Here is a 6832-nt window from a genome sequence, read left to right as displayed (position 1 = left end):
TGGCTTCTTATTATGCTAATGTCGATTGTAGAGCAAAGGTGGTTCGATTCCAGTTCCCAAGCGAGCCAGTCCTAGAGTGGAAGGGCAATGCTGCTTCGCCTAGGGGTAGGATTATTTCCTACCTTAAGGCAGAGCAGATAATCATAAAAGGGTATATTTTTCACCTAGTTCGTGTTCAAGATGTGCAAGCAGAATCACCGACCCTTCAGTCTATTCCTGTGGTTAGTGAGTTCCCAGAAGTATTTCAAGATGAGCTTCCAAGCATTCCCCCATAGAGGGAGATTGATTTTGATATTGACCTGGTTATATCCCGTATTTTATACGTTCGGATATTCCAATGTAGTCGTAACGAAGTTAGGGGAATGACCATTTTCCAAATGTATTTCAATGAACAAGTGGGTTATAAATATTATTCACAACATTAGTATTATGGAAAAATTAAGAAAGGTTGAGGGCGAAAAAGGAAATTCGCAAAATAGAACCATGGTGATATTATGGAAGGCTAGGGGTAAAATGGGAATTTCAAAAAAGTCTTGAAAGTTCATAAAATTTCCATGTTAGTTGTGTGGCATAAGTATATGCCCACATTGCTTTGGGGGCTAAAGTGTACCAAGGAAAACATTTGGTCTTCTTTGACCAAATAAAACAATTTAAAAAAAGAAAAAAAAAAGGGAAAGAAAAATCAAGAAAATGGAAGAGTTTTCTAGAGAAGGGGCATGTGCCCCTCACATGACTTGGAGGATATATGTATATATATATATAAGTAAGGGGCCTTTATTTTAACTCTAGAATTTTCAAGAAAAAGGAAACAAAGAAAGGAGAGCCACAACCATGGCCATTTCGGCCAAGCTCTCAAATTTTTGCCCCTTGAAATTTTGCTCCTAAAATTATTTTCTTGTGGTATTCCTACTAATTCAAGGGCCCTCTACAACGTGGTGTAATTGTTTCGGAAGATAGGCCATCCGTTTCATTGTTTTCCGCACTTTGGTTGAGTAAAGAAGTTGGGAGGAAAAGGTAAAAATTAATCCTCTTTTATATGTTATAAATGGTTTGTGTATGTTGTGGTATGTGGAAATGGAAGAGAAGCATGAAAACATGCATGTTGGAAGCTTGGCCGTGTGTGTACATGTTGTGTAGGAAAAAAATGGAATAATTTTTATATGGTAATTTGATTGTTGTTGATAAGTATCCTATGATGAAAATGAGAACTTGATGATTCAAGTTGGGGTTGAGATTAGTGTGTGTAGCCGTGTGTGTGTGTGGTGTGTAGAAATGATGAATTAAGTGTATTTAGCATGATTATGTGTTGTTGTGATGTGCAAAAAAATGGATGAAAATTATGGAATATGTGTGTTGAAGGGCTGGCCGAAAATGAACTGTTTTGCATATCAAAGAATGGACTAATTTTATTTAGTATGTTTGGGTTGTTGTGTTGTGGATTATGTGATGTAAATGAGAGCTTAATGATCTAAGATGGTGTCGTAATTGTTATGGGCTGTTTTTGGAAACCAATTTGAATAAAATGTAGTTTCTTGTAATCATGATAATAATGTTGTTAAAGTGTGGTTTGTTGGTGTAGTTTGTGAAGTTTGAAGAAAGAAATGTGTTGTGATGGTTCCTATGGAAGTTGGAAGATTTCGGGTTCCATGGTGCATTGTTGGGTTGTTTGAAAAATTGTGTCAATTGTTAAAAGCATTCGTGAATATTGTTTGAATGGTCTCGGATTAGTAATCGAATGCATAAACGTTGATATTAGTAGGAATATTGTGAACGTTGTCGGATTACGTAAAAAGAGCGTTTAATGTTAGAATGTATTCTTGAATTGATTATTGATGCCATAGCTTGGTTGATTGGTTGGGTTGTTGTTGAATTGGGCCGAGCCATATTCTCGGGGTTGGTACATTTACAGGGGAGATGCTGCCGAAATTCCAGCAGAATATAAGTGAATGTGTTTGAAAGATTAGGGCAAGTATGTGACAACGAATCTAATAAATGGATGAATCCTCTTGAATGTAGACAAACAAGTTGGATGCACAAGCGTAACTAGTTGGTCGCGACACAGGTATGTAAGGTTTACCTTTTCATTCTTTGGCATGTCCTAGAGCCAAGTAAGGTATAATGTGATATGCTGCCTTGGGGTAACTCTGTTCTGTGATTCTGAGTCTGATTATGATTCTAATTCACTTCTTGACCTGAGTTTGTGACCCTAGTTCATCCCTTGATACAAGTATTTGATATAAGTATTTTGATGTAAGTATGCTGATATAAGTATTCCGATATGAGTATCCTGATATGAGAATTCCGAAATCAGTATCCTGATAAGAGCATTCTGATATGCTTATTCTGGTTCGAGAACTTCTGTAAGATTTAATGTCCCTAACTTCCGTATGAGATCTCGGATTGCTCTGAAATGTTCGAAGAGGTTTCTGTATCAAGACGTCCATAATTTTCTTATACGTGGGTATGGTTCCAAAATCTCTATTTGATCTGATTCGTAAGGACATCCGAAGGTGCCTGGTATAACTATGACTCTGATTCTCCGAAAAAGGCTTCTGAAACGCTTATAAAGCGTTCTGTACTTCAAACGCTCGTAACTTTCTCATGCTACGCCGGATCGACTTGAAATCTGTTCCGAGCCTCCAGGTATCGGTAAGTACACTGGTCTGTTGAGTCTTGATTTCTATGCAAGTGGTTTCTCATGGCTCTGCTCGTGCATGACTCAATGTATCTTTCACTGCGTCCCGGGCCAGGTTCTGTTATGTTCTCGTGTGTCCGCTACGATATGATTCACTGCGTCCCGGGCCAGGTTCTGTTATCGTGCGCAATCCCCTGCATTGTTCACCGCGTCCCTCATAGGCGGGCCGGGCTCTGTTATATGGTATGATGATATGATGATATGGGGTGGTGGCCAGGATGGCATATGATCTGTCTGTTCACCGCATCCCGTACTAGACGGCCGGGCTCTGTTACCGCACCCCTCACTGGAGGGTCGGGTTCTGATATATGCATATATGATACATGAATTTGATATATGATGATTCTGTTTACCGCGTCCCTTATCACAGGGCCGGGTTCTGTTATACGCATATGTGACATACAATTCGGAGTATTTTGTATGTTCTGACATCATCTGAGTATTCTGTATGTTCTGCATTCCGTCCGATATACGACATCATCTGTACGTTCTGTATTCCGTCCGATATATGACATCATCTGTACGTTCTGTATTCCGTCTGATATATGACATCATCTGAGTAATCTGTACGTTCTATATTCCGTCCGATATATGACATCATCTGAGTAATATGTATGTTCTATATTCCGTCCGATATATGACATCATCTGAGTAATATGTACATTCTGTATACCGTCCGATATATGACATCATCTGAGCATTTATTACGTTCTGCACTCCGTCTGACGTATGACATTATCTGTGCGTTCTGTACGTGCCACACTCCTTCTGATGTCTGATACCGGTATGTGCGATCGGTGTCTGGAAAGTAAGTATGTCGGCATTTTGTATGCTCTGTATGATTTTGTTACGCTCTGTATGATTTGTACGGTCTGTATGATCTGTATTGGTCGGTACGGTCTGTGTCGGTCTGTATGGTCGGTATTGGTCTGCATGATCTGTGTCTGAGAAGTAAGTAATTCGGAAATCTGGATAATATGCTCACCCTTGGTACCGTTTGTTTCGATTATGGTTCTGCTTCTGTATTCTATGTCTTACATACTCAGTACATATTCTGTACTGACCCCCGGTTCTTTGGGGGCTGCGTTTCATGCCGCGCAGGTACTCCCAGACGAGATGAGGACACTATAAAAGATATTTCAGCAGTGGTGGCGAACTCCATTTGCTTCTGGAGGACTGCCAAGTCAGGGTATGGTATATGTGTTATGGTTTCTGTATGGTGTTAGAGACTTTGCAGACAGCGTCGTGGGTATAGTATGTCAGTCTGTAAGCGGCTCCGTCAGCCGATATGTCGGTCTGTGTTATGTATTGAATTTTGTATGACTATAGATTTGTTCGTTTGGAAGCTTCGAGAAAGAACATTTCTGAAAGAAAGAAAAAAAAATTACTATGTATTTTATCTGATTTGATTTAAAAGTTTGACGTAACTTTATGTGCAGCAAGAGTCTGAGGGTTCGCTCGGCCCTAAGTAAGGGTTGGGTGCCCATCACACCCTAGTAAGGTCGGGGTGTGACAAAGTGGTATCAGAGCAGGTCGGTCTAAGGGTTATCTGCAAAGTCGTGCCCGGTAGAGTCTTGTTTATGGGTGTGTAGCGCGCCACACTTATAAACAGGAGGCTACGGGGTATCTAGGGATTGTTGACCTTCTTTCTGTGATAGATCGTGCGATAGAGCCAAGTCATAGGACATGAGATCCCTTGTATGCAAGCCTTACATACTATGGAAGAAGATGGGAAATGATATGGAAAGGTCACAAGGGCAAGTCTGGAGATATTCGTTCTGTTACCTGAAACAGAAAGTTCTGGGCGGCTAGGATGTGATATATATATAGTCGTATGCTCTGTAAGGTATTGTTGATATTTGCTGCGTACAGATTTCGAATGATAAGAATTTGTAAAGGTGGTATGGACGACCAAAGAGGGTAAAATAGTAATTTCACAAGAAAAGACGTGTTACGAATGTGTCTCAGAATCTGTAAAACCTTGACTTGCTCCAGATTACGTAGTAAAGGACATACGAGGAAGTGGACGTGATTATATCAGCGTTAAGGCGCCAAATTCCACCAAGGTTTTGAGGTTAAGCGTGCTCAGGTGGGAGCAATTTTCGGATGGGTGACCCCCTGGGAAGTATGCAGGAAATTCCAAAGATTTAGCTATCAGAGACAAATGGAAAACTAGAACAACCTGAGTGAAATTGGAGTATACGGAATGGTTGGAGAATGTAAAAAGCCATGTGGCACGCGACAGGCTAGACTAGAAAAAAAAATAGAAAGTGCAGTGCGGTTTTGGAATCTGGATAGGCTTGAATAGCGTCTGAAAGTATTTTGCGGGTTAGTTGATACTAATTATATGTGTATATGTATATGAACATGTATGATATCTCATATGTGAGGGTATCGACGGAAAATGAAAGGAAAACTTATGATACAGAATTTTGCTATGTTGTGCACGTAGTCGAAAAGAAGAACCGTTGGCATATGAGGAGCCCCTTAAAGGGGGAGGGGGGGGGGGGGAGACCGCATTATATTAGACCAAAAAGGGATTACCATATTCTCAAGTACCAGAAGGGAAACTTATGACATAAACTGAGGATTTGTGTAAAGGCCAAGGAGAGTAAGATGAAAGATAAGGAACGAGCATGAAGGAAAGGACGAATACAAAAGAGATCTTCCCGATGTATTATGACACCCCATAAGATCGGTTGAACATTCGAGGACGAATGTTCTAAAGGGGGGGGGGGGGAGGATGTTATATCCCGTATTTTATACGTTCGGATATTCCAAGGTAGTCGTAACTAAGTTAGGGGAATGACCATTTTCCAAATGTATTTCAATGAACAAGTGGGTTATAAATATTATTCACAACATTAGTATTATGGAAAAATTAAGAAAGGTTGAGGGCGAAAAAGGAAATTCGCAAAATAGAACCATGGTGATATTATGGAAGGCTAGGGGTAAAATGGGAATTTCACAAAAGTCTTGAAAGTTCATAAAATTTCCATGTTGTTTGTGTGGCATAAGTATATGCCCACATTGCTTTGGGGGCTAAAGTGTACCAAGGAAAACATTTGGTCTTCTTTGACCAAATAAAACAATTCAAAAAAAGAAAAAAAAAGGGAAAGAAAAATCAAGAAAATGGAAGAGTTTTCTAGAGAAGGGGCATGTGCCCCTCACATGACTTGGAAGATATATGTATATATATATTATGTAAGGGGCCTTTATTTTAACTCTAGAATTTTCAAGAAAAAGGAAACAAAGAAAGAAGGAGAGCCACAACCATGGCCATTTCGGCCAAGCTCTCAAATTTTTGCCCCTTGAAATTTGCTCCTAAAATTATTTTCTTGTGGTATTCCTACTAATTCAAGGGCCCTCTACAACGTGGTGTAGTTGTTTCGGAAGATAGGCCATCCGTTTCATTGTTTTCCGCACTTTGGTTGAGTAAAGAAGTTGGGAGGAAAAGGTAAAAATTAATCCTCTTTTATATGTTATAAATGGTTTGTGTATGTTGTGGTATGTGGAAATGGAAGAGAAGCATGAAAACATGCATGTTGGAAGCTTGGCCGTGTGTGTACATGTTGTGTAGGAAAAAAATGGAATAATTTTTATATGGTAATTTGATTGTTGTTGATAAGTATCCTATGATGAAAATGAGAACTTGATGATTCAAGTTGGGGTTGAGATTAGTGTGTGTAGCCGTGTGTGTGTGTGGTGTGTAGAAATGATGAATTAAGTGTATTTAGCATGATTATGTGTTGTTGTGATGTGCAAAAAAATGGATGAAAATTATGGAATGTGTGTGTTGAAGGGCTGGCCGAAAATGGACTGTTTTACATGTCAAAGAATGGACTAATTTTATTTATTATGTTTGGGTTGTTGTGTTGTGGATTATGTGATGTAAATGAGAGCTTAATGATCTAAGATGGTGTCGTAATTGTTGCTGGCTGTTTTTGGAAGCCAATTTGAATCAAATGTAGTTTCTTGTAATCATGATAATAATGTTGTTAAAGTGTGGTTTGTTGGTGTAGTTTGTGAAGTTTGAAGAAAGAAATGTGTTGTGATGGTTCCTATGGAAGTTGGAAGATTTCGGGTTCCATGGTGCATTGTTGGGTTGTTTGAAAAATTGTGTCAATTGTTTAAAGC

Source organism: Lycium barbarum, chromosome 2, assembly GCF_019175385.1.
Source record: "Lycium barbarum isolate Lr01 chromosome 2, ASM1917538v2, whole genome shotgun sequence".
NCBI classification, from domain to species: Eukaryota; Viridiplantae; Streptophyta; class Magnoliopsida; order Solanales; family Solanaceae; genus Lycium; species Lycium barbarum.
This window is presented reverse-complemented; position numbering follows the sequence as displayed.